The sequence below is a fragment of the Equus caballus genome, chromosome 8 (assembly GCF_041296265.1).
Source record: "Equus caballus isolate H_3958 breed thoroughbred chromosome 8, TB-T2T, whole genome shotgun sequence".
Taxonomy (NCBI): domain Eukaryota; kingdom Metazoa; phylum Chordata; class Mammalia; order Perissodactyla; family Equidae; genus Equus; species Equus caballus.
In genome coordinates, this window is record NC_091691.1 from 33,978,656 (window position 1) to 34,004,896 (window position 26,241).

Below are 26,241 nucleotides of genomic sequence, written 5' to 3' on the forward strand. Positions count from 1 at the left end.
GGCCTTTGGAAGAGATGCTCCAGGTAGGCTGTAAGAGCACTGTGCAGAGCGAGTTGTTTCTTAGCTTCCCAAAGAGCTGGAAGCAAGATGCTGTGGGGCCCAACTCGCCCTTTGGAAAGAAGCCTGCACGTTGTGCCTTTCAGCTCTAGGGCAAAGTAGCACACCCAGAGCAGAAGTCCTACTTCAGCCAGATCAGGCCTGCAAAGAAACTGCGTTTCACAGGCCTTTGGAAGAGATGTTCCCACTAGGCTGTAAGAGCACTGTGCAGAGCGAGTCGTTTCTTAGCTTCCCAAAGAGCTGGAAGCAAGATGCTGTGGGGCCCAACTCGCCCTTTGGAAAGAAGACTGCACGGTGTGCCTTTCAGCTCTAGGGCAAAGTAGCACACCCAGAGCAGAAGTCCTACTTCAGCCAGATCAGGCCTGCAAAGAAACTGCGTTTCACAGGCCTTTGGAAGAGATGTTCCCGGTAGGCTGTAAGAGCACTGTGCAGAGCGAGTTGTTTCTTAGCTTCCCAAAGAGCTGGAAGCAAGAAGCTGTGGGGCCCAACTCGCCCTTTGGAAAGAAGCCTGCACGTTGTGCCTTTCAGCTCTAGGGCAAAGTGTCACACCCAGAGCAGAAGTCCTACTCCAGCCAGATCAGGCCTGCAAAGAAACTGCGTTTCACAGGCCTTTGGAAGAGATGTTCCCACTAGGCTGTAAGAGCACTGTGCAGAGCGAGTTGTTTCTTAGCTTCCCAAAGAGCTGGAAGCAAGATGCTGTGGGGCCCAACTCGCCCTTTGGAAAGAAGCCTGCACGTTGTGCCTTTCAGCTCTAGGGCAAAGTATCACACCCAGAGCAGAAGTCCTACTCCAGCCAGATCAGGCCTGCAAAGAAACTGCGTTTCACAGGACTTTGGAAGAGATGTTCCCACTAGGCTGTAAGAGCACTGTGCAGAGCGAGTTGTTTCTTAGCTTCCCCAAGAGCTGGAAGCAAGATGCTGTGGGACCCAACTCGCCCCTTTTAAAGAAGCCTGCACGTTGTGCCTTTCAGCTCTAGGGCCAATTAGCACACCCAGAGCAGAAGTCCTACTTCAGCCAGATCAGGCCTGCAAAGAAACTGCGTTTCACAGGCCTTTGGAAGAGATGTTCCCGGTAGGCTGTAAGAGCACTGTGCAGAGCGAGTTGTTTCTTAGCTTCCCAAAGAGCTGGAAGCAAGATGCTGTGGGGCCCAACTCGCCCTTTGGAAAGAAGCCTGCACGTTGTGCCTTTCGGCTCTAGGGGAAAGTAGCACACCCAGAGCAGAAGTCCTACTTCAGCCAGATCAGGCCTGCAAAGAAACTGCGTTTTACAGGCCTTTGGAAGAGATACTCCAGGTAGGCTGCAAGAGCACTGTGCAGAGCGAGTTGTTTCTTAGCTTCCCAAAGAGCTGGAAGCAAGATGCTGTGGGGCCCAACTCGCCCTTTGGAAAGAAGCCTGCACGTTGTGCCTTTCAGCTCTAGGGCAAAGTAGCACACCCAGAGCAGAAGTCCTACTTCAGCCAGATCAGGCCTGCAAAGAAACTGCGTTTCACAGGCCTTTGGAAGAGATGTTCCCGGTAGGCTGTAAGAGCACTGTGCAGAGCGAGTTGTTTCTTAGCTTCCCAAAGAGCTGGAAGCAAGAAGCTGTGGGGCCCAACTCGCCCTTTGGAAAGAAGCCTGCACGTTGTGCCTTTCAGCTCTAGGGCAAAGTGTCACACCCAGAGCAGAAGTCCTACTCCAGCCAGATCAGGCCTGCAAAGAAACTGCGTTTCACAGGCCTTTGGAAGAGATGTTCCCACTAGGCTGTAAGAGCACTGTGCAGAGCGAGTTGTTTCTTAGCTTCCCAAAGAGCTGGAAGCAAGATGCTGTGGGGCCCAACTCGCCCTTTGGAAAGAAGCCTGCACGTTGTGCCTTTCAGCTCTAGGGCAAAGTATCACACCCAGAGCAGAAGTCCTACTCCAGCCAGATCAGGCCTGCAAAGAAACTGCGTTTCACAGGACTTTGGAAGAGATGTTCCCACTAGGCTGTAAGAGCACTGTGCAGAGCGAGTTGTTTCTTAGCTTCCCCAAGAGCTGGAAGCAAGATGCTGTGGGACCCAACTCGCCCCTTTTAAAGAAGCCTGCACGTTGTGCCTTTCAGCTCTAGGGCCAATTAGCACACCCAGAGCAGAAGTCCTACTTCAGCCAGATCAGGCCTGCAAAGAAACTGCGTTTCACAGGCCTTTGGAAGAGATGTTCCCGGTAGGCTGTAAGAGCACTGTGCAGAGCGAGTTGTTTCTTAGCTTCCCAAAGAGCTGGAAGCAAGATGCTGTGGGGCCCAACTCGCCCTTTGGAAAGAAGCCTGCACGTTGTGCCTTTCGGCTCTAGGGGAAAGTAGCACACCCAGAGCAGAAGTCCTACTTCAGCCAGATCAGGCCTGCAAAGAAACTGCGTTTTACAGGCCTTTGGAAGAGATACTCCAGGTAGGCTGTAAGAGCACTGTGCAGAGCGAGTTGTTTCTTAGCTTCCCAAAGAGCTGGAAGCAAGATGCTGTGGGGCCCAACTCGCCCTTTGGAAAGAAGCCTGCACGTTGTGCCTTTCAGCTCTAGGGCAAAGTAGCACACCCAGAGCAGAAGTCCTACTTCAGCCAGATCAGGCCTGCAAAGAAACTGCGTTTCACAGGCCTTTGGAAGAGATGTTCCCGGTAGGCTGTAAGAGCACTGTGCAGAGCAAGTTGTTTCTTAGCTTCCCAAAGAGCTGGAAGCAAGATGCTGTGGGGCCCAACTCGCCCTTTGGAAAGAAGCCTGCACGTTGTGCCTTTCAGCTCTAGGGCAAAGTATCACACCCAGAGCAGAAGTCCTACTCCAGCCAGATCAGGCCTGCAAAGAAACTGCGTTTCACAGGCCTTTGGAAGAGATGTTCCCATTAGGCTGTAAGAGCACTGTGCAGAGCGAGTTGTTTCTTACCTTCCCAAAGAGCTGGAAGCAAGATGCTGTGGGACCCAACTCACCCCTTTTAAAGAAGCCTGCACGTTGTGCATTTCAGCTCTAGGGCAAAGTAGCACACCCAGAGCAGAAGTCCTACTTCAGCCAGATCAGGCCTGCAAAGAAACTGCGTTTCACAGGCCTTTGGAAGAGATGTTCCCGGTAGGCTGTAAGAGCACTGTGCAGAGCGAGTTGTTTCTTAGCTTCCCAAAGAGCTGGAAGCAAGATGCTGTGGGGCCCAACTCGCCCTTTGGAATGAAGCCTGAACGTTGTGCCTTTCGGCTCTACGGCAAAGTAGCACACCCAGAGCAGAAGTCCTACTTCAGCCAGATCAGGCCTGCAAAGAAACTGCGTTTCACAGTCCTTTGGAAGACATGCTCCCCGGAGGCTGTAAGAGCAGTGTGCAGAGCGAGTTGTTTCTTAGCTTCCCAAAGAGCTGGAAGCAAGATGCTGTGGGGCCCAACTCGCCCTTTGGAAAGAAGCCTGCACGTTGTGCCTTTCAGCTCTAGGGCAAAGTAGCACACCCAGAGCAGAAGTCCTACTTCAGCCAGATCAGGCCTGCAAAGAAACTGCGTTTCACAGGCCTTTGGAAGAGATGTTCCCACTAGGCTGTAAGAGCACTGTGCAGAGCGAGTTGTTTCTTAGCTTCCCAAAGTGCTGGAAGCAAGATGCTGTGGGGCCCAACTCGCCCTTTGGAAAGAAGCCTGCACGTTGTGCCTTTCAGCTCTAGGGCAAAGAAGCACACCCAGAGCAGAAGTCCTACTTCAGCCAGATCAGGACTGCAAAGAAACTGCGTTTCACAGGCCTTTGGAAGAGATGTTCCCGGTAGGCTGTAAGAGCACTGTGCAGAGCGAACTGTTTCTTAGCTTCCCAAAGAGCTGGAAGCAAGATGCTGTGGGGCCCAACTCGCCCTTTGGAAAGAAGCCTGCACGTTGTGCCTTTCAGCTCTAGGGCAAAGTAGCACACCCAGAGCAGAAGTCCTACTTCAGCCAGATCAGGCCTGCAAAGAAACTGCGTTTCACAGGCCTTTGGAAGAGATGTTCCCGGTAGGCTGTAAGAGCACTGTGCAGAGCGAGTTGTTTCTTAGCTTCCCAAAGAGCTGGAAGCAAGATGCTGTGGGGCCCAGCTCGCCCTTTGGAAAGAACCCTGCACGTTGTGCCTTTCAGCTCTAGGGCAAAGAAGCACACCCAGAGCAGAAGTCCTACTTCAGCCAGATCAGGCCTGCAAAGAAACTGCGTTTCACAGGCCTTTGGAAGAGATGTTCCCACTAGGCTGTAAGAGCACTGTGCAGAGCGAGTTGTTTCTTAGCTTCCCAAAGAGCTGAAAGCAAGATGCTGTGGGGCCCAACTCGCCCTTTGGAAAGAAGCCTGCACGTTGTGCCTTTCAGCTCTAGGGCAAAGTAGCACACCCAGAGCAGAAGTCCTACTTCAGCCAGATCAGGCCTGCAAAGAAACTGCATTTCACAGGCCTTTGGAAGAGATGTTCCCGGTAGGCTGTAAGACCACTGTGCAGAGCGAGTTGTTTCTTAGCTTCCCAAAGAGCTGGAAGCAAGATGCTGTGGGGCCCAACTCGCCCTTTGGAAAGAAGCCTGCACGTTGTGCCTTTCAGCTCTAGGGCAAAGTAGCACACCCAGAGCAGAAGTCCTACTTCAGCCAGATCAGGCCTGCAAAGAAACTGCGTTTCACAGGCCTTTGGAAGAGATGTTCCCGGTAGGCTATAAGAGCACTGTGCAGAGCGAGTTGTTTCTTAGCTTCCCAAAGAGCTGGAAGCAAGATGCTGTGGGGCCCAACTCGCCCTTTGGAAAGAAGCCTGCACGTTGTGCCTTTCAGCTCTAGGGCAAAGTAGCACACCCAGAGCAGAAGTCCTACTTCAGCCAGATCAGGCCTGCAAAGAAACTGCGTTTCACAGGCCTTTGGAAGAGATGTTCCCGGTAGGCTGTAAGAGCACTGTGCAGAGCGAGTTGTTTCTTAGCTTCCCAAAGAGCTGGAAGCAAGATGCTGTGGGGCCCATCTCGCCCTTTGGAAAGAAGCCTGCACGTTGTGCCTTTCAGCTCTAGGGCAAAGTATCACACCCAGAGCAGAAGTCCTACTCCAGCCAGATCAGGCCTGCAAAGAAACTGCGTTTCACAGGCCTTTGGAAAAGATGTTCCCATTAGGCTGTAAGAGCACTGTGCAGAGCGAGTTGTTTCTTAGCTTCCCAAAGAGCTGGAAGCAAGATGCTGTGGGACCCAACTCGCCCCTTTTAAAGAAGCCTGCACGTTGTGCCTTTCAGCTCTAGGGCAAAGTAGCACACCCAGAGCAGAAGTCCTACTTCAGCCAGATCAGGCCTGCAAAGAAACTGCGTTTCACAGGCCTTTGGAAGAGATGTTCCCGGTAGGCTGTAAGAGCACTGTGCAGAGCGAGTTGTTTCTTAGCTTCCCAAAGAGCTGGAAGCAAGATGCTGTGGGGCCCAACTCGCCCTTTGGAATGAAGCCTGAACGTTGTGCCTTTCGGCTCTACGGCAAAGTAGCACACCCAGAGCAGAAGTCCTACTTCAGCCAGATCAGGCCTGCAAAGAAACTGCGTTTCACAGTCCTTTGGAAGACATGCTCCCCGGAGGCTGTAAGAGCAGTGTGCAGAGCGAGTTGTTTCTTAGCTTCCCAAAGAGCTGGAAGCAAGATGCTGTGGGGCCCAACTCGCCCTTTGGAAAGAAGCCTGCACGTTGTGCCTTTCAGCTCTAGGGCAAAGTAGCACACCCAGAGCAGAAGTCCTACTTCAGCCAGATCAGGCCTGCAAAGAAACTGCGTTTCACAGGCCTTTGGAAGAGGTGTTCCCGCTAGGCTGTAAGAGCACTGTGCAGAGCGAGTTGTTTCTTAGCTTCCCAAAGAGCTGGAAGCAAGATGCTGTGGGGCCCAAATCGCCATTTGGAAAGAAGCCTGCACGTTGTGCCTTTCAGCTCTAGGGCAAAGTAGCGAACCCAGAGCAGAAGTCCTACTTCAGCCAGATCAGGCCTGCAAAGAAACTGCGTTTCACAGGCCTTTGGAAGAGATGCTCCAGGTAGGCTGTAAGAGCACTGTGCAGAGCGAGTTGTTTCTTAGCTTCCCAAAGAGCTGGAAGCAAGATTCTGTGGGGCCCAACTCGCCCTTTGGAAAGAAGCCTGCACGTTGTGCCTTTCAGCTCTAGGGCAAAGTAGCACACCCAGAGCAGAAGTCCTACTTCAGGAGATCAGGCCTGCAAAGAAACTGCGTTTCACAGGCCTTTGGAAGAGATGTTCCCGGTAGGCTGTAAGAGCACTGTGCAGAGCGAGTTGTTTCTTAGCTTCCCAAAGAGCTGGAAGCTAGATGCTGTGGGGCCCAGCTCGCCCTTTGGAAAGAAGCCTGCACGTTGTGCCTTTCAGCTCTAGGGCAAAGAAGCACACCCAGAGCAGAAGTCCTACTTCAGCCAGATCAGGCCTGCAAAGAAACTGCGTTTCACAGCCCTTTGGAAGAGATGTTCCCACTAGGCTGTAAGAGCACTGTGCAGAGCGAGTCGTTTCTTAGCTTCCCAAAGAGCTGGAAGCAAGATGCTGTGGGGCCCAACTCGCCCTTTGGAAAGAAGACTGCACGGTGTGCCTTTCAGCTCTAGGGCAAAGTAGCACACCCAGAGCAGAAGTCCTACTTCAGCCAGATCAGGCCTGCAAAGAAACTGCGTTTCACAGGCCTTTGGAAGAGATGTTCCCGGTAGGCTGTAAGAGCACTGTGCAGAGCGAGTTGTTTCTTAGCTTCCCAAAGAGCTGGAAGCAAGAAGCTGTGGGGCCCAACTCGCCCTTTGGAAAGAAGCCTGCACGTTGTGCCTTTCAGCTCTAGGGCAAAGTGTCACACCCAGAGCAGAAGTCCTACTCCAGCCAGATCAGGCCTGCAAAGAAACTGCGTTTCACAGGCCTTTGGAAGAGATGTTCCCACTAGGCTGTAAGAGCACTGTGCAGAGCGAGTTGTTTCTTAGCTTCCCAAAGAGCTGGAAGCAAGATGCTGTGGGGCCCAACTCGCCCTTTGGAAAGAAGCCTGCACGTTGTGCCTTTCAGCTCTAGGGCAAAGTATCACACACAGAGCAGAAGTCCTACTCCAGCCAGATCAGGCCTGCAAAGAAACTGCGTTTCACAGGACTTTGGAAGAGATGTTCCCACTAGGCTGTAAGAGCACTGTGCAGAGCGAGTTGTTTCTTAGCTTCCCCAAGAGCTGGAAGCAAGATGCTGTGGGACCCAACTCGCCCCTTTTAAAGAAGCCTGCACGTTGTGCCTTTCAGCTCTAGGGCCAATTAGCACACCCAGAGCAGAAGTCCTACTTCAGCCAGATCAGGCCTGCAAAGAAACTGCGTTTCACAGGCCTTTGGAAGAGATGTTCCCGGTAGGCTGTAAGAGCACTGAGCAGAGCGAGTTGTTTCTTAGCTTCCCAAAGAGCTGGAAGCAAGATGCTGTGGGGCCCAACTCGCCCTTTGGAAAGAAGCCTGCACGTTGTGCCTTTCGGCTCTAGGGGAAAGTAGCACACCCAGAGCAGAAGTCCTACTTCAGCCAGATCAGGCCTGCAAAGAAACTGCGTTTTACAGGCCTTTGGAAGAGATACTCCAGGTAGGCTGTAAGAGCACTGTGCAGAGCGAGTTGTTTCTTAGCTTCCCAAAGAGCTGGAAGCAAGATGCTGTGGGGCCCAACTCGCCCTTTGGAAAGAAGCCTGCACGTTGTGCCTTTCAGCTCTAGGGCAAAGTAGCACACCCAGAGCAGAAGTCCTACTTCAGCCAGATCAGGCCTGCAAAGAAACTGCGTTTCACAGGCCTTTGGAAGAGATGTTCCCGGTAGGCTGTAAGAGCACTGTGCAGAGCAAGTTGTTTCTTAGCTTCCCAAAGAGCTGGAAGCAAGATGCTGTGGGGCCCAACTCGCCCTTTGGAAAGAAGCCTGCACGTTGTGCCTTTCAGCTCTAGGGCAAAGTATCACACCCAGAGCAGAAGTCCTACTCCAGCCAGATCAGGCCTGCAAAGAAACTGCGTTTCACAGGCCTTTGGAAGAGATGTTCCCATTAGGCTGTAAGAGCACTGTGCAGAGCGAGTTGTTTCTTACCTTCCCAAAGAGCTGGAAGCAAGATGCTGTGGGACCCAACTCACCCCTTTTAAAGAAGCCTGCACGTTGTGCATTTCAGCTCTAGGGCAAAGTAGCACACCCAGAGCAGAAGTCCTACTTCAGCCAGATCAGGCCTGCAAAGAAACTGCGTTTCACAGGCCTTTGGAAGAGATGTTCCCGGTAGGCTGTAAGAGCACTGTGCAGAGCGAGTTGTTTCTTAGCTTCCCAAAGAGCTGGAAGCAAGATGCTGTGGGGCCCAACTCGCCCTTTGGAATGAAGCCTGAACGTTGTGCCTTTCGGCTCTACGGCAAAGTAGCACACCCAGAGCAGAAGTCCTACTTCAGCCAGATCAGGCCTGCAAAGAAACTGCGTTTCACAGTCCTTTGGAAGACATGCTCCCCGGAGGCTGTAAGAGCAGTGTGCAGAGCGAGTTGTTTCTTAGCTTCCCAAAGAGCTGGAAGCAAGATGCTGTGGGGCCCAACTCGCCCTTTGGAAAGAAGCCTGCACGTTGTGCCTTTCAGCTCTAGGGCAAAGTAGCACACCCAGAGCAGAAGTCCTACTTCAGCCAGATCAGGCCTGCAAAGAAACTGCGTTTCACAGGCCTTTGGAAGAGATGTTCCCACTAGGCTGTAAGAGCACTGTGCAGAGCGAGTTGTTTCTTAGCTTCCCAAAGTGCTGGAAGCAAGATGCTGTGGGGCCCAACTCGCCCTTTGGAAAGAAGCCTGCACGTTGTGCCTTTCAGCTCTAGGGCAAAGAAGCACACCCAGAGCAGAAGTCATACTTCAGCCAGATCAGGACTGCAAAGAAACTGCGTTTCACAGGCCTTTGGAAGAGATGTTCCCGGTAGGCTGTAAGAGCACTGTGCAGAGCGAACTGTTTCTTAGCTTCCCAAAGAGCTGGAAGCAAGATGCTGTGGGGCCCAACTCGCCCTTTGGAAAGAAGCCTGCACGTTGTGCCTTTCAGCTCTAGGGCAAAGTAGCACACCCAGAGCAGAAGTCCTACTTCAGCCAGATCAGGCCTGCAAAGAAACTGCGTTTCACAGGCCTTTGGAAGAGATGCTCCAGGTAGGCTGTAAGAGCACTGTGCAGAGCGAGTTGTTTCTTAGCTTCCCAAAGAGCTGGAAGCAAGATGCTGTGGGGCCCAACTCGCCCTTTGGAAAGAAGCCTGCACGTTGTGCCTTTCAGCTCTAGGGCAAAGTAGCACACCCAGAGCAGAAGTCCTACTTCAGCCAGATCAGGCCTGCAAAGAAACTGCGTTTCACAGGCCTTTGGAAGAGATGTTCCCGGTAGGCTGTAAGAGCACTGTGCAGAGCGAGTTGTTTCTTAGCTTCCCAAAGAGCTGGAAGCAAGATGCTGTGGGGCCCAGCTCGCCCTTTGGAAAGAACCCTGCACGTTGTGCCTTTCAGCTCTAGGGCAAAGAAGCACACCCAGAGCAGAAGTCCTACTTCAGCCAGATCAGGCCTGCAAAGAAACTGCGTTTCACAGGCCTTTGGAAGAGATGTTCCCACTAGGCTGTAAGAGCACTGTGCAGAGCGAGTTGTTTCTTAGCTTCCCAAAGAGCTGGAAGCAAGATGCTGTGGGACCCAACTCGCCCCTTTTAAAGAAGCCTGCACGTTGTGCCTTTCAGCTCTAGGGCAAAGTAGCACACCCAGAGCAGAAGTCCTACTTCAGCCAGATCAGGCCTGCAAAGAAACTGCGTTTCACAGGCCTTTGGAAGAGATGTTCCCACTAGGCTGTAAGAGCACTGTGCAGAGCGAGTCGTTTCTTAGCTTCCCAAAGAGCTGGAAGCAAGATGCTGTGGGGCCCAACTCGCCCTTTGGAAAGAAGACTGCACGGTGTGCCTTTCAGCTCTAGGGCAAAGTAGCACACCCAGAGCAGAAGTCCTACTTCAGCCAGATCAGGCCTGCAAAGAAACTGCGTTTCACAGGCCTTTGGAAGAGATGTTCCCGGTAGGCTGTAAGAGCACTGTGCAGAGCGAGTTGTTTCTTAGCTTCCCAAAGAGCTGGAAGCAAGAAGCTGTGGGGCCCAACTCGCCCTTTGGAAAGAAGCCTGCACGTTGTGCCTTTCAGCTCTAGGGCAAAGTGTCACACCCAGAGCAGAAGTCCTACTCCAGCCAGATCAGGCCTGCAAAGAAACTGCGTTTCACAGGCCTTTGGAAGAGATGTTCCCACTAGGCTGTAAGAGCACTGTGCAGAGCGAGTTGTTTCTTAGCTTCCCAAAGAGCTGGAAGCAAGATGCTGTGGGGCCCAACTCGCCCTTTGGAAAGAAGCCTGCACGTTGTGCCTTTCAGCTCTAGGGCAAAGTATCACACCCAGAGCAGAAGTCCTACTCCAGCCAGATCAGGCCTGCAAAGAAACTGCGTTTCACAGGACTTTGGAAGAGATGTTCCCACTAGGCTGTAAGAGCACTGTGCAGAGCGAGTTGTTTCTTAGCTTCCCCAAGAGCTGGAAGCAAGATGCTGTGGGACCCAACTCGCCCCTTTTAAAGAAGCCTGCACGTTGTGCCTTTCAGCTCTAGGGCCAATTAGCACACCCAGAGCAGAAGTCCTACTTCAGCCAGATCAGGCCTGCAAAGAAACTGCGTTTCACAGGCCTTTGGAAGAGATGTTCCCGGTAGGCTGTAAGAGCACTGTGCAGAGCGAGTTGTTTCTTAGCTTCCCAAAGAGCTGGAAGCAAGATGCTGTGGGGCCCAACTCGCCCTTTGGAAAGAAGCCTGCACGTTGTGCCTTTCGGCTCTAGGGGAAAGTAGCACACCCAGAGCAGAAGTCCTACTTCAGCCAGATCAGGCCTGCAAAGAAACTGCGTTTTACAGGCCTTTGGAAGAGATACTCCAGGTAGGCTGCAAGAGCACTGTGCAGAGCGAGTTGTTTCTTAGCTTCCCAAAGAGCTGGAAGCAGGATGCTGTGGGGCCCAACTCGCCCTTTGGAAAGAAGCCTGCACGTTGTGCCTTTCAGCTCTAGGGCAAAGTAGCACACCCAGAGCAGAAGTCCTACTTCAGCCAGATCAGGCCTGCAAAGAAACTGCGTTTCACAGGCCTTTGGAAGAGATGTTCCCGGTAGGCTGTAAGAGCACTGTGCAGAGCGAGTTGTTTCTTAGCTTCCCAAAGAGCTGGAAGCAAGAAGCTGTGGGGCCCAACTCGCCCTTTGGAAAGAAGCCTGCACGTTGTGCCTTTCAGCTCTAGGGCAAAGTGTCACACCCAGAGCAGAAGTCCTACTCCAGCCAGATCAGGCCTGCAAAGAAACTGCGTTTCACAGGCCTTTGGAAGAGATGTTCCCACTAGGCTGTAAGAGCACTGTGCAGAGCGAGTTGTTTCTTAGCTTCCCAAAGAGCTGGAAGCAAGATGCTGTGGGGCCCAACTCGCCCTTTGGAAAGAAGCCTGCACGTTGTGCCTTTCAGCTCTAGGGCAAAGTATCACACCCAGAGCAGAAGTCCTACTCCAGCCAGATCAGGCCTGCAAAGAAACTGCGTTTCACAGGACTTTGGAAGAGATGTTCCCACTAGGCTGTAAGAGCACTGTGCAGAGCGAGTTGTTTCTTAGCTTCCCCAAGAGCTGGAAGCAAGATGCTGTGGGACCCAACTCGCCCCTTTTAAAGAAGCCTGCACGTTGTGCCTTTCAGCTCTAGGGCCAATTAGCACACCCAGAGCAGAAGTCCTACTTCAGCCAGATCAGGCCTGCAAAGAAACTGCGTTTCACAGGCCTTTGGAAGAGATGTTCCCGGTAGGCTGTAAGAGCACTGTGCAGAGCGAGTTGTTTCTTAGCTTCCCAAAGAGCTGGAAGCAAGATGCTGTGGGGCCCAACTCGCCCTTTGGAAAGAAGCCTGCACGTTGTGCCTTTCGGCTCTAGGGGAAAGTAGCACACCCAGAGCAGAAGTCCTACTTCAGCCAGATCAGGCCTGCAAAGAAACTGCGTTTTACAGGCCTTTGGAAGAGATACTCCAGGTAGGCTGTAAGAGCACTGTGCAGAGCGAGTTGTTTCTTAGCTTCCCAAAGAGCTGGAAGCAAGATGCTGTGGGGCCCAACTCGCCCTTTGGAAAGAAGCCTGCACGTTGTGCCTTTCAGCTCTAGGGCAAAGTAGCACACCCAGAGCAGAAGTCCTACTTCAGCCAGATCAGGCCTGCAAAGAAACTGCGTTTCACAGGCCTTTGGAAGAGATGTTCCCGGTAGGCTGTAAGAGCACTGTGCAGAGCAAGTTGTTTCTTAGCTTCCCAAAGAGCTGGAAGCAAGATGCTGTGGGGCCCAACTCGCCCTTTGGAAAGAAGCCTGCACGTTGTGCCTTTCAGCTCTAGGGCAAAGTATCACACCCAGAGCAGAAGTCCTACTCCAGCCAGATCAGGCCTGCAAAGAAACTGCGTTTCACAGGCCTTTGGAAGAGATGTTCCCATTAGGCTGTAAGAGCACTGTGCAGAGCGAGTTGTTTCTTACCTTCCCAAAGAGCTGGAAGCAAGATGCTGTGGGACCCAACTCACCCCTTTTAAAGAAGCCTGCACGTTGTGCATTTCAGCTCTAGGGCAAAGTAGCACACCCAGAGCAGAAGTCCTACTTCAGCCAGATCAGGCCTGCAAAGAAACTGCGTTTCACAGGCCTTTGGAAGAGATGTTCCCGGTAGGCTGTAAGAGCACTGTGCAGAGCGAGTTGTTTCTTAGCTTCCCAAAGAGCTGGAAGCAAGATGCTGTGGGGCCCAACTCGCCCTTTGGAATGAAGCCTGAACGTTGTGCCTTTCGGCTCTACGGCAAAGTAGCACACCCAGAGCAGAAGTCCTACTTCAGCCAGATCAGGCCTGCAAAGAAACTGCGTTTCACAGTCCTTTGGAAGACATGCTCCCCGGAGGCTGTAAGAGCAGTGTGCAGAGCGAGTTGTTTCTTAGCTTCCCAAAGAGCTGGAAGCAAGATGCTGTGGGGCCCAACTCGCCCTTTGGAAAGAAGCCTGCACGTTGTGCCTTTCAGCTCTAGGGCAAAGTAGCACACCCAGAGCAGAAGTCCTACTTCAGCCAGATCAGGCCTGCAAAGAAACTGCGTTTCACAGGCCTTTGGAAGAGATGTTCCCACTAGGCTGTAAGAGCACTGTGCAGAGCGAGTTGTTTCTTAGCTTCCCAAAGTGCTGGAAGCAAGATGCTGTGGGGCCCAACTCGCCCTTTGGAAAGAAGCCTGCACGTTGTGCCTTTCAGCTCTAGGGCAAAGAAGCACACCCAGAGCAGAAGTCCTACTTCAGCCAGATCAGGACTGCAAAGAAACTGCGTTTCACAGGCCTTTGGAAGAGATGTTCCCGGTAGGCTGTAAGAGCACTGTGCAGAGCGAACTGTTTCTTAGCTTCCCAAAGAGCTGGAAGCAAGATGCTGTGGGGCCCAACTCGCCCTTTGGAAAGAAGCCTGCACGTTGTGCCTTTCAGCTCTAGGGCAAAGTAGCACACCCAGAGCAGAAGTCCTACTTCAGCCAGATCAGGCCTGCAAAGAAACTGCGTTTCACAGGCCTTTGGAAGAGATGTTCCCGGTAGGCTGTAAGAGCACTGTGCAGAGCGAGTTGTTTCTTAGCTTCCCAAAGAGCTGGAAGCAAGATGCTGTGGGGCCCAGCTCGCCCTTTGGAAAGAACCCTGCACGTTGTGCCTTTCAGCTCTAGGGCAAAGAAGCACACCCAGAGCAGAAGTCCTACTTCAGCCAGATCAGGCCTGCAAAGAAACTGCGTTTCACAGGCCTTTGGAAGAGATGTTCCCACTAGGCTGTAAGAGCACTGTGCAGAGCGAGTTGTTTCTTAGCTTCCCAAAGAGCTGAAAGCAAGATGCTGTGGGGCCCAACTCGCCCTTTGGAAAGAAGCCTGCACGTTGTGCCTTTCAGCTCTAGGGCAAAGTAGCACACCCAGAGCAGAAGTCCTACTTCAGCCAGATCAGGCCTGCAAAGAAACTGCATTTCACAGGCCTTTGGAAGAGATGTTCCCGGTAGGCTGTAAGACCACTGTGCAGAGCGAGTTGTTTCTTAGCTTCCCAAAGAGCTGGAAGCAAGATGCTGTGGGGCCCAACTCGCCCTTTGGAAAGAAGCCTGCACGTTGTGCCTTTCAGCTCTAGGGCAAAGTAGCACACCCAGAGCAGAAGTCCTACTTCAGCCAGATCAGGCCTGCAAAGAAACTGCGTTTCACAGGCCTTTGGAAGAGATGTTCCCGGTAGGCTATAAGAGCACTGTGCAGAGCGAGTTGTTTCTTAGCTTCCCAAAGAGCTGGAAGCAAGATGCTGTGGGGCCCAACTCGCCCTTTGGAAAGAAGCCTGCACGTTGTGCCTTTCAGCTCTAGGGCAAAGTAGCACACCCAGAGCAGAAGTCCTACTTCAGCCAGATCAGGCCTGCAAAGAAACTGCGTTTCACAGGCCTTTGGAAGAGATGTTCCCGGTAGGCTGTAAGAGCACTGTGCAGAGCGAGTTGTTTCTTAGCTTCCCAAAGAGCTGGAAGCAAGATGCTGTGGGGCCCATCTCGCCCTTTGGAAAGAAGCCTGCACGTTGTGCCTTTCAGCTCTAGGGCAAAGTATCACACCCAGAGCAGAAGTCCTACTCCAGCCAGATCAGGCCTGCAAAGAAACTGCGTTTCACAGGCCTTTGGAAAAGATGTTCCCATTAGGCTGTAAGAGCACTGTGCAGAGCGAGTTGTTTCTTAGCTTCCCAAAGAGCTGGAAGCAAGATGCTGTGGGACCCAACTCGCCCCTTTTAAAGAAGCCTGCACGTTGTGCCTTTCAGCTCTAGGGCAAAGTAGCACACCCAGAGCAGAAGTCCTACTTCAGCCAGATCAGGCCTGCAAAGAAACTGCGTTTCACAGGCCTTTGGAAGAGATGTTCCCGGTAGGCTGTAAGAGCACTGTGCAGAGCGAGTTGTTTCTTAGCTTCCCAAAGAGCTGGAAGCAAGATGCTGTGGGGCCCAACTCGCCCTTTGGAATGAAGCCTGAACGTTGTGCCTTTCGGCTCTACGGCAAAGTAGCACACCCAGAGCAGAAGTCCTACTTCAGCCAGATCAGGCCTGCAAAGAAACTGCGTTTCACAGTCCTTTGGAAGACATGCTCCCCGGAGGCTGTAAGAGCAGTGTGCAGAGCGAGTTGTTTCTTAGCTTCCCAAAGAGCTGGAAGCAAGATGCTGTGGGGCCCAACTCGCCCTTTGGAAAGAAGCCTGCACGTTGTGCCTTTCAGCTCTAGGGCAAAGTAGCACACCCAGAGCAGAAGTCCTACTTCAGCCAGATCAGGCCTGCAAAGAAACTGCGTTTCACAGGCCTTTGGAAGAGGTGTTCCCGCTAGGCTGTAAGAGCACTGTGCAGAGCGAGTTGTTTCTTAGCTTCCCAAAGAGCTGGAAGCAAGATGCTGTGGGGCCCAAATCGCCATTTGGAAAGAAGCCTGCACGTTGTGCCTTTCAGCTCTAGGGCAAAGTAGCGAACCCAGAGCAGAAGTCCTACTTCAGCCAGATCAGGCCTGCAAAGAAACTGCGTTTCACAGGCCTTTGGAAGAGATGCTCCAGGTAGGCTGTAAGAGCACTGTGCAGAGCGAGTTGTTTCTTAGCTTCCCAAAGAGCTGGAAGCAAGATTCTGTGGGGCCCAACTCGCCCTTTGGAAAGAAGCCTGCACGTTGTGCCTTTCAGCTCTAGGGCAAAGTAGCACACCCAGAGCAGAAGTCCTACTTCAGGAGATCAGGCCTGCAAAGAAACTGCGTTTCACAGGCCTTTGGAAGAGATGTTCCCGGTAGGCTGTAAGAGCACTGTGCAGAGCGAGTTGTTTCTTAGCTTCCCAAAGAGCTGGAAGCTAGATGCTGTGGGGCCCAGCTCGCCCTTTGGAAAGAAGCCTGCACGTTGTGCCTTTCAGCTCTAGGGCAAAGAAGCACACCCAGAGCAGAAGTCCTACTTCAGCCAGATCAGGCCTGCAAAGAAACTGCGTTTCACAGCCCTTTGGAAGAGATGTTCCCACTAGGCTGTAAGAGCACTGTGCAGAGCGAGTCGTTTCTTAGCTTCCCAAAGAGCTGGAAGCAAGATGCTGTGGGGCCCAACTCGCCCTTTGGAAAGAAGACTGCACGGTGTGCCTTTCAGCTCTAGGGCAAAGTAGCACACCCAGAGCAGAAGTCCTACTTCAGCCAGATCAGGCCTGCAAAGAAACTGCGTTTCACAGGCCTTTGGAAGAGATGTTCCCGGTAGGCTGTAAGAGCACTGTGCAGAGCGAGTTGTTTCTTAGCTTCCCAAAGAGCTGGAAGCAAGAAGCTGTGGGGCCCAACTCGCCCTTTGGAAAGAAGCCTGCACGTTGTGCCTTTCAGCTCTAGGGCAAAGTGTCACACCCAGAGCAGAAGTCCTACTCCAGCCAGATCAGGCCTGCAAAGAAACTGCGTTTCACAGGCCTTTGGAAGAGATGTTCCCACTAGGCTGTAAGAGCACTGTGCAGAGCGAGTTGTTTCTTAGCTTCCCAAAGAGCTGGAAGCAAGATGCTGTGGGGCCCAACTCGCCCTTTGGAAAGAAGCCTGCACGTTGTGCCTTTCAGCTCTAGGGCAAAGTATCACACACAGAGCAGAAGTCCTACTCCAGCCAGATCAGGCCTGCAAAGAAACTGCGTTTCACAGGACTTTGGAAGAGATGTTCCCACTAGGCTGTAAGAGCACTGTGCAGAGCGAGTTGTTTCTTAGCTTCCCCAAGAGCTGGAAGCAAGATGCTGTGGGACCCAACTCGCCCCTTTTAAAGAAGCCTGCACGTTGTGCCTTTCAGCTCTAGGGCCAATTAGCACACCCAGAGCAGAAGTCCTACTTCAGCCAGATCAGGCCTGCAAAGAAACTGCGTTTCACAGGCCTTTGGAAGAGATGTTCCCGGTAGGCTGTAAGAGCACTGAGCAGAGCGAGTTGTTTCTTAGCTTCCCAAAGAGCTGGAAGCAAGATGCTGTGGGGCCCAACTCGCCCTTTGGAAAGAAGCCTGCACGTTGTGCCTTTCGGCTCTAGGGGAAAGTAGCACACCCAGAGCAGAAGTCCTACTTCAGCCAGATCAGGCCTGCAAAGAAACTGCGTTTTACAGGCCTTTGGAAGAGATACTCCAGGTAGGCTGTAAGAGCACTGTGCAGAGCGAGTTGTTTCTTAGCTTCCCAAAGAGCTGGAAGCAAGATGCTGTGGGGCCCAACTCGCCCTTTGGAAAGAAGCCTGCACGTTGTGCCTTTCAGCTCTAGGGCAAAGTAGCACACCCAGAGCAGAAGTCCTACTTCAGCCAGATCAGGCCTGCAAAGAAACTGCGTTTCACAGGCCTTTGGAAGAGATGTTCCCGGTAGGCTGTAAGAGCACTGTGCAGAGCAAGTTGTTTCTTAGCTTCCCAAAGAGCTGGAAGCAAGATGCTGTGGGGCCCAACTCGCCCTTTGGAAAGAAGCCTGCACGTTGTGCCTTTCAGCTCTAGGGCAAAGTATCACACCCAGAGCAGAAGTCCTACTCCAGCCAGATCAGGCCTGCAAAGAAACTGCGTTTCACAGGCCTTTGGAAGAGATGTTCCCATTAGGCTGTAAGAGCACTGTGCAGAGCGAGTTGTTTCTTACCTTCCCAAAGAGCTGGAAGCAAGATGCTGTGGGACCCAACTCACCCCTTTTAAAGAAGCCTGCACGTTGTGCATTTCAGCTCTAGGGCAAAGTAGCACACCCAGAGCAGAAGTCCTACTTCAGCCAGATCAGGCCTGCAAAGAAACTGCGTTTCACAGGCCTTTGGAAGAGATGTTCCCGGTAGGCTGTAAGAGCACTGTGCAGAGCGAGTTGTTTCTTAGCTTCCCAAAGAGCTGGAAGCAAGATGCTGTGGGGCCCAACTCGCCCTTTGGAATGAAGCCTGAACGTTGTGCCTTTCGGCTCTACGGCAAAGTAGCACACCCAGAGCAGAAGTCCTACTTCAGCCAGATCAGGCCTGCAAAGAAACTGCGTTTCACAGTCCTTTGGAAGACATGCTCCCCGGAGGCTGTAAGAGCAGTGTGCAGAGCGAGTTGTTTCTTAGCTTCCCAAAGAGCTGGAAGCAAGATGCTGTGGGGCCCAACTCGCCCTTTGGAAAGAAGCCTGCACGTTGTGCCTTTCAGCTCTAGGGCAAAGTAGCACACCCAGAGCAGAAGTCCTACTTCAGCCAGATCAGGCCTGCAAAGAAACTGCGTTTCACAGGCCTTTGGAAGAGATGTTCCCACTAGGCTGTAAGAGCACTGTGCAGAGCGAGTTGTTTCTTAGCTTCCCAAAGTGCTGGAAGCAAGATGCTGTGGGGCCCAACTCGCCCTTTGGAAAGAAGCCTGCACGTTGTGCCTTTCAGCTCTAGGGCAAAGAAGCACACCCAGAGCAGAAGTCCTACTTCAGCCAGATCAGGACTGCAAAGAAACTGCGTTTCACAGGCCTTTGGAAGAGATGTTCCCGGTAGGCTGTAAGAGCACTGTGCAGAGCGAACTGTTTCTTAGCTTCCCAAAGAGCTGGAAGCAAGATGCTGTGGGGCCCAACTCGCCCTTTGGAAAGAAGCCTGCACGTTGTGCCTTTCAGCTCTAGGGCAAAGTAGCACACCCAGAGCAGAAGTCCTACTTCAGCCAGATCAGGCCTGCAAAGAAACTGCGTTTCACAGGCCTTTGGAAGAGATGCTCCAGGTAGGCTGTAAGAGCACTGTGCAGAGCGAGTTGTTTCTTAGCTTCCCAAAGAGCTGGAAGCAAGATGCTGTGGGGCCCAACTCGCCCTTTGGAAAGAAGCCTGCACGTTGTGCCTTTCAGCTCTAGGGCAATGGAGCACACCCAGAGCAGAAGTCCTACTTCAGCCAGATCAGGCCTGCAAAGAAACTGCGTTTCACAGGCCTTTGGAAGAGATGTTCCCGGTAGGCTGTAAGAGCACTGTGCAGAGCGAGTTGTTTCTTAGCTTCCCAAAGAGCTGGAAGCAAGATGCTGTGGGGCCCAGCTCGCCCTTTGGAAAGAACCCTGCACGTTGTGCCTTTCAGCTCTAGGGCAAAGAAGCACACCCAGAGCAGAAGTCCTACTTCAGCCAGATCAGGCCTGCAAAGAAACTGCGTTTCACAGGCCTTTGGAAGAGATGTTCCCACTAGGCTGTAAGAGCACTGTGCAGAGCGAGTTGTTTCTTAGCTTCCCAAAGAGCTGGAAGCAAGATGCTGTGGGGCCCAACTCGCCCTTTGGAAAGAAGCCTGCACGTTGTGCCTTTCAGCTCTAGGGCAAAGTAGCACACCCAGAGCAGAAGTCCTACTTCAGCCAGATCAGGCCTGCAAAGAAACTGCGTTTCACAGGCCTTTGGAAGAGATGTTCCCACTAGGCTGTAAGAGCACTGTGCAGAGCGAGTTGTTTCTTAGCTTCCCAAAGAGCTGGAAGCAAGATGCTGTGGGGCCCAACTCGCCCTTTGGAAAGAAGCCTGCACGTTGTGCCTTTCAGCTCTAGGGCAAAGTATCACACCCAGAGCAGAAGTCCTACTCCAGCCAGATCAGGCCTGCAAAGAAACTGCGTTTCACAGGACTTTGGAAGAGATGTTCCCACTAGGCTGTAAGAGCACTGTGCAGAGCGAGTTGTTTCTTAGCTTCCCCAAGAGCTGGAAGCAAGATGCTGTGGGACCCAACTCGCCCCTTTTAAAGAAGCCTGCACGTTGTGCCTTTCAGCTCTAGGGCCAATTAGCACACCCAGAGCAGAAGTCCTACTTCAGCCAGATCAGGCCTGCAAAGAAACTGCGTTTCACAGGCCTTTGGAAGAGATGTTCCCGGTAGGCTGTAAGAGCACTGTGCAGAGCGAGTTGTTTCTTAGCTTCCCAAAGAGCTGGAAGCAAGATGCTGTGGGGCCCAACTCGCCCTTTGGAAAGAAGCCTGCACGTTGTGCCTTTCGGCTCTAGGGGAAAGTAGCACACCCAGAGCAGAAGTCCTACTTCAGCCAGATCAGGCCTGCAAAGAAACTGCGTTTTACAGGCCTTTGGAAGAGATACTCCAGGTAGGCTGTAAGAGCACTGTGCAGAGCGAGTTGTTTCTTAGCTTCCCAAAGAGCTGAAAGCAAGATGCTGTGGGGCCCAACTCGCCCTTTGGAAAGAAGCCTGCACGTTGAGCCTTTCAGCTCTAGGGCAAAGTAGCACACCCAGAGCAGAAGTCCTACTTCAGCCAGATCAGGCCTGCAAAGAAACTGCGTTTCACAGGCCTTTGGAAGAGATGTTCCCGGTAGGCTGTAAGAGCACTGTGCAGAGCAAGTTGTTTCTTAGCTTCCCAAAGAGCTGGAAGCAAGATGCTGTGGGGCCCAACTCGCCCTTTGGAAAGAAGCCTGCACGTTGTGCCTTTCAGCTCTAGGGCAAAGTATCACACCCAGAGCAGAAGTCCTACTCCAGCCAGATCAGGCCTGCAAAGAAACTGCGTTTCACAGGCCTTTGGAAGAGATGTTCCCATTAGGCTGTAAGAGCACTGTGCAGAGCGAGTTGTTTCTTACCTTCCCAAAGAGCTGGAAGCAAGATGCTGTGGGACCCAACTCACCCCTTTTAAAGAAGCCTGCACGTTGTGCATTTCAGCTCTAGGGCAAAGTAGCACACCCAGAGCAGAAGTCCTACTTCAGCCAGATCAGGCCTGCAAAGAAACTGCGTTTCACAGGCCTTTGGAAGAGATGTTCCCGGTAGGCTGTAAGAGCACTGTGCAGAGCGAGTTGTTTCTTAGCTTCCCAAAGAGCTGGAAGCAAGATGCTGTGGGGCCCAACTCGCCCTTTGGAATGAAGCCTGAACGTTGTGCCTTTCGGCTCTACGGCAAAGTAGCACACCCAGAGCAGAAGTCCTACTTCAGCCAGATCAGGCCTGCAAAGAAACTGCGTTTCACAGTCCTTTGGAAGACATGCTCCCCGGAGGCTGTAAGAGCAGTGTGCAGAGCGAGTTGTTTCTTAGCTTCCCAAAGAGCTGGAAGCAAGATGCTGTGGGGCCCAACTCGCCCTTTGGAAAGAAGCCTGCACGTTGTGCCTTTCAGCTCTAGGGCAAAGTAGCACACCCAGAGCAGAAGTCCTACTTCAGCCAGATCAGGCCTGCAAAGAAACTGCGTTTCACAGGCCTTTGGAAGAGATGTTCCCACTAGGCTGTAAGAGCACTGTGCAGAGCGAGTTGTTTCTTAGCTTCCCAAAGTGCTGGAAGCAAGATGCTGTGGGGCCCAACTCGCCCTTTGGAAAGAAGCCTGCACGTTGTGCCTTTCAGCTCTAGGGCAAAGAAGCACACCCAGAGCAGAAGTCCTACTTCAGCCAGATCAGGACTGCAAAGAAACTGCGTTTCACAGGCCTTTGGAAGAGATGTTCCCGGTAGGCTGTAAGAGCACTGTGCAGAGCGAACTGTTTCTTAGCTTCCCAAAGAGCTGGAAGCAAGATGCTGTGGGGCCCAACTCGCCCTTTGGAAAGAAGCCTGCACGTTGTGCCTTTCAGCTCTAGGGCAAAGTAGCACACCCAGAGCAGAAGTCCTACTTCAGCCAGATCAGGCCTGCAAAGAAACTGCGTTTCACAGGCCTTTGGAAGAGATGCTCCCCGGAGGCTGTAAGAGCAGTGTGCAGAGCGAGTTGTTTCTTAGCTTCCCAAAGAGCTGGAAGCAAGATGCTGTGGGGCCCAACTCGCCCTTTGGAAAGAAGCCTGCACGTTGTGCCTTTCAGCTCTAGGGCAAAGTAGCACACCCAGAGCAGAAGTCCTACTTCAGCCAGATCAGGCCTGCAAAGAAACTGCGTTTCACAGGCCTTTGGAAGAGATGTTCCCACTAGGCTGTAAGAGCACTGTGCAGAGCGAGTTGTTTCTTAGCTTCCCAAAGTGCTGGAAGCAAGATGCTGTGGGGCCCAACTCGCCCTTTGGAAAGAAGCCTGCACGTTGTGCCTTTCAGCTCTAGGGCAAAGAAGCACACCCAGAGCAGAAGTCCTACTTCAGCCAGATCAGGACTGCAAAGAAACTGCGTTTCACAGGCCTTTGGAAGAGATGTTCCCGGTAGGCTGTAAGAGCACTGTGCAGAGCGAACTGTTTCTTAGCTTCCCAAAGAGCTGGAAGCAAGATGCTGTGGGGCCCAACTCGCCCTTTGGAAAGAAGCCTGCACGTTGTGCCTTTCAGCTCTAGGGCAAAGTAGCACACCCAGAGCAGAAGTCCTACTTCAGCCAGATCAGGCCTGCAAAGAAACTGCGTTTCACAGGCCTTTGGAAGAGATGTTCCCGGTAGGCTGTAAGAGCACTGTGCAGAGCGAGTTGTTTCTTAGCTTCCCAAAGAGCTGGAAGCAAGATGCTGTGGGGCCCAGCTCGCCCTTTGGAAAGAACCCTGCACGTTGTGCCTTTCAGCTCTAGGGCAAAGAAGCACACCCAGAGCAGAAGTCCTACTTCAGCCAGATCAGGCCTGCAAAGAAACTGCGTTTCACAGGCCTTTGGAAGAGATGTTCCCACTAGGCTGTAAGAGCACTGTGCAGAGCGAGTTGTTTCTTAGCTTCCCAAAGAGCTGAAAGCAAGATGCTGTGGGGCCCAACTCGCCCTTTGGAAAGAAGCCTGCACGTTGTGCCTTTCAGCTCTAGGGCAAAGTAGCACACCCAGAGCAGAAGTCCTACTTCAGCCAGATCAGGCCTGCAAAGAAACTGCATTTCACAGGCCTTTGGAAGAGATGTTCCCGGTAGGCTGTAAGACCACTGTGCAGAGCGAGTTGTTTCTTAGCTTCCCAAAGAGCTGGAAGCAAGATGCTGTGGGGCCCAACTCGCCCTTTGGAAAGAAGCCTGCACGTTGTGCCTTTCAGCTCTAGGGCAAAGTAGCACACCCAGAGCAGAAGTCCTACTTCAGCCAGATCAGGCCTGCAAAGAAACTGCGTTTCACAGGCCTTTGGAAGAGATGTTCCCGGTAGGCTATAAGAGCACTGTGCAGAGCGAGTTGTTTCTTAGCTTCCCAAAGAGCTGGAAGCAAGATGCTGTGGGGCCCAACTCGCCCTTTGGAAAGAAGCCTGCACGTTGTGCCTTTCAGCTCTAGGGCAAAGTAGCACACCCAGAGCAGAAGTCCTACTTCAGCCAGATCAGGCCTGCAAAGAAACTGCGTTTCACAGGCCTTTGGAAGAGATGTTCCCGGTAGGCTGTAAGAGCACTGTGCAGAGCGAGTTGTTTCTTAGCTTCCCAAAGAGCTGGAAGCAAGATGCTGTGGGGCCCATCTCGCCCTTTGGAAAGAAGCCTGCACGTTGTGCCTTTCAGCTCTAGGGCAAAGTATCACACCCAGAGCAGAAGTCCTACTCCAGCCAGATCAGGCCTGCAAAGAAACTGCGTTTCACAGGCCTTTGGAAAAGATGTTCCCATTAGGCTGTAAGAGCACTGTGCAGAGCGAGTTGTTTCTTAGCTTCCCAAAGAGCTGGAAGCAAGATGCTGTGGGACCCAACTCGCCCCTTTTAAAGAAGCCTGCACGTTGTGCCTTTCAGCTCTAGGGCAAAGTAGCACACCCAGAGCAGAAGTCCTACTTCAGCCAGATCAGGCCTGCAAAGAAACTGCGTTTCACAGGCCTTTGGAAGAGATGTTCCCGGTAGGCTGTAAGAGCACTGTGCAGAGCGAGTTGTTTCTTAGCTTCCCAAAGAGCTGGAAGCAAGATGCTGTGGGGCCCAACTCGCCCTTTGGAATGAAGCCTGAACGTTGTGCCTTTCGGCTCTACGGCAAAGTAGCACACCCAGAGCAGAAGTCCTACTTCAGCCAGATCAGGCCTGCAAAGAAACTGCGTTTCACAGTCCTTTGGAAGACATGCTCCCCGGAGGCTGTAAGAGCAGTGTGCAGAGCGAGTTGTTTCTTAGCTTCCCAAAGAGCTGGAAGCAAGATGCTGTGGGGCCCAACTCGCCCTTTGGAAAGAAGCCTGCACGTTGTGCCTTTCAGCTCTAGGGCAAAGTAGCACACCCAGAGCAGAAGTCCTACTTCAGCCAGATCAGGCCTGCAAAGAAACTGCGTTTCACAGGCCTTTGGAAGAGGTGTTCCCGCTAGGCTGTAAGAGCACTGTGCAGAGCGAGTCGTTTCTTAGCTTCCCAAAGAGCTGGAAGCAAGATGCTGTGGGGCCCAACTCGCCCTTTGGAAAGAAGACTGCACGGTGTGCCTTTCAGCTCTAGGGCAAAGTAGCACACCCAGAGCAGAAGTCCTACTTCAGCCAGATCAGGCCTGCAAAGAAACTGCGTTTCACAGGCCTTTGGAAGAGATGTTCCCGGTAGGCTGTAAGAGCACTGTGCAGAGCGAGTTGTTTCTTAGCTTCCCAAAGAGCTGGAAGCAAGAAGCTGTGGGGCCCAACTCGCCCTTTGGAAAGAAGCCTGCACGTTGTGCCTTTCAGCTCTAGGGCAAAGTGTCACACCCAGAGCAGAAGTCCTACTCCAGCCAGATCAGGCCTGCAAAGAAACTGCGTTTCACAGGCCTTTGGAAGAGATGTTCCCACTAGGCTGTAAGAGCACTGTGCAGAGCGAGTTGTTTCTTAGCTTCCCAAAGAGCTGGAAGCAAGATGCTGTGGGGCCCAACTCGCCCTTTGGAAAGAAGCCTGCACGTTGTGCCTTTCAGCTCTAGGGCAAAGTATCACACCCAGAGCAGAAGTCCTACTCCAGCCAGATCAGGCCTGCAAAGAAACTGCGTTTCACAGGACTTTGGAAGAGATGTTCCCACTAGGCTGTAAGAGCACTGTGCAGAGCGAGTTGTTTCTTAGCTTCCCCAAGAGCTGGAAGCAAGATGCTGTGGGACCCAACTCGCCCCTTTTAAAGAAGCCTGCACGTTGTGCCTTTCAGCTCTAGGGCCAATTAGCACACCCAGAGCAGAAGTCCTACTTCAGCCAGATCAGGCCTGCAAAGAAACTGCGTTTCACAGGCCTTTGGAAGAGATGTTCCCGGTAGGCTGTAAGAGCACTGTGCAGAGCGAGTTGTTTCTTAGCTTCCCAAAGAGCTGGAAGCAAGATGCTGTGGGGCCCAACTCGCCCTTTGGAAAGAAGCCTGCACGTTGTGCCTTTCGGCTCTAGGGGAAAGTAGCACACCCAGAGCAGAAGTCCTACTTCAGCCAGATCAGGCCTGCAAAGAAACTGCGTTTTACAGGCCTTTGGAAGAGATACTCCAGGTAGGCTGTAAGAGCACTGTGCAGAGCGAGTTGTTTCTTAGCTTCCCAAAGAGCTGGAAGCAAGATGCTGTGGGGCCCAACTCGCCCTTTGGAAAGAAGCCTGCACGTTGTGCCTTTCAGCTCTAGGGCAAAGTAGCACACCCAGAGCAGAAGTCCTACTTCAGCCAGATCAGGCCTGCAAAGAAACTGCGTTTCACAGGCCTTTGGAAGAGATGTTCCCGGTAGGCTGTAAGAGCACTGTGCAGAGCAAGTTGTTTCTTAGCTTCCCAAAGAGCTGGAAGCAAGATGCTGTGGGGCCCAACTCGCCCTTTGGAAAGAAGCCTGCACGTTGTGCCTTTCAGCTCTAGGGCAAAGTATCACACCCAGAGCAGAAGTCCTACTCCAGCCAGATCAGGCCTGCAAAGAAACTGCGTTTCACAGGCCTTTGGAAGAGATGTTCCCATTAGGCTGTAAGAGCACTGTGCAGAGCGAGTTGTTTCTTACCTTCCCAAAGAGCTGGAAGCAAGATGCTGTGGGACCCAACTCACCCCTTTTAAAGAAGCCTGCACGTTGTGCATTTCAGCTCTAGGGCAAAGTAGCACACCCAGAGCAGAAGTCCTACTTCAGCCAGATCAGGCCTGCAAAGAAACTGCGTTTCACAGGCCTTTGGAAGAGATGTTCCCGGTAGGCTGTAAGAGCACTGTGCAGAGCGAGTTGTTTCTTAGCTTCCCAAAGAGCTGGAAGCAAGATGCTGTGGGGCCCAACTCGCCCTTTGGAATGAAGCCTGAACGTTGTGCCTTTCGGCTCTACGGCAAAGTAGCACACCCAGAGCAGAAGTCCTACTTCAGCCAGATCAGGCCTGCAAAGAAACTGCGTTTCACAGTCCTTTGGAAGACATGCTCCCCGGAGGCTGTAAGAGCAGTGTGCAGAGCGAGTTGTTTCTTAGCTTCCCAAAGAGCTGGAAGCAAGATGCTGTGGGGCCCAACTCGCCCTTTGGAAAGAAGCCTGCACGTTGTGCCTTTCAGCTCTAGGGCAAAGTAGCACACCCAGAGCAGAAGTCCTACTTCAGCCAGATCAGGCCTGCAAAGAAACTGCGTTTCACAGGCCTTTGGAAGAGATGTTCCCACTAGGCTGTAAGAGCACTGTGCAGAGCGAGTTGTTTCTTAGCTTCCCAAAGTGCTGGAAGCAAGATGCTGTGGGGCCCAACTCGCCCTTTGGAAAGAAGCCTGCACGTTGTGCCTTTCAGCTCTAGGGCAAAGAAGCACACC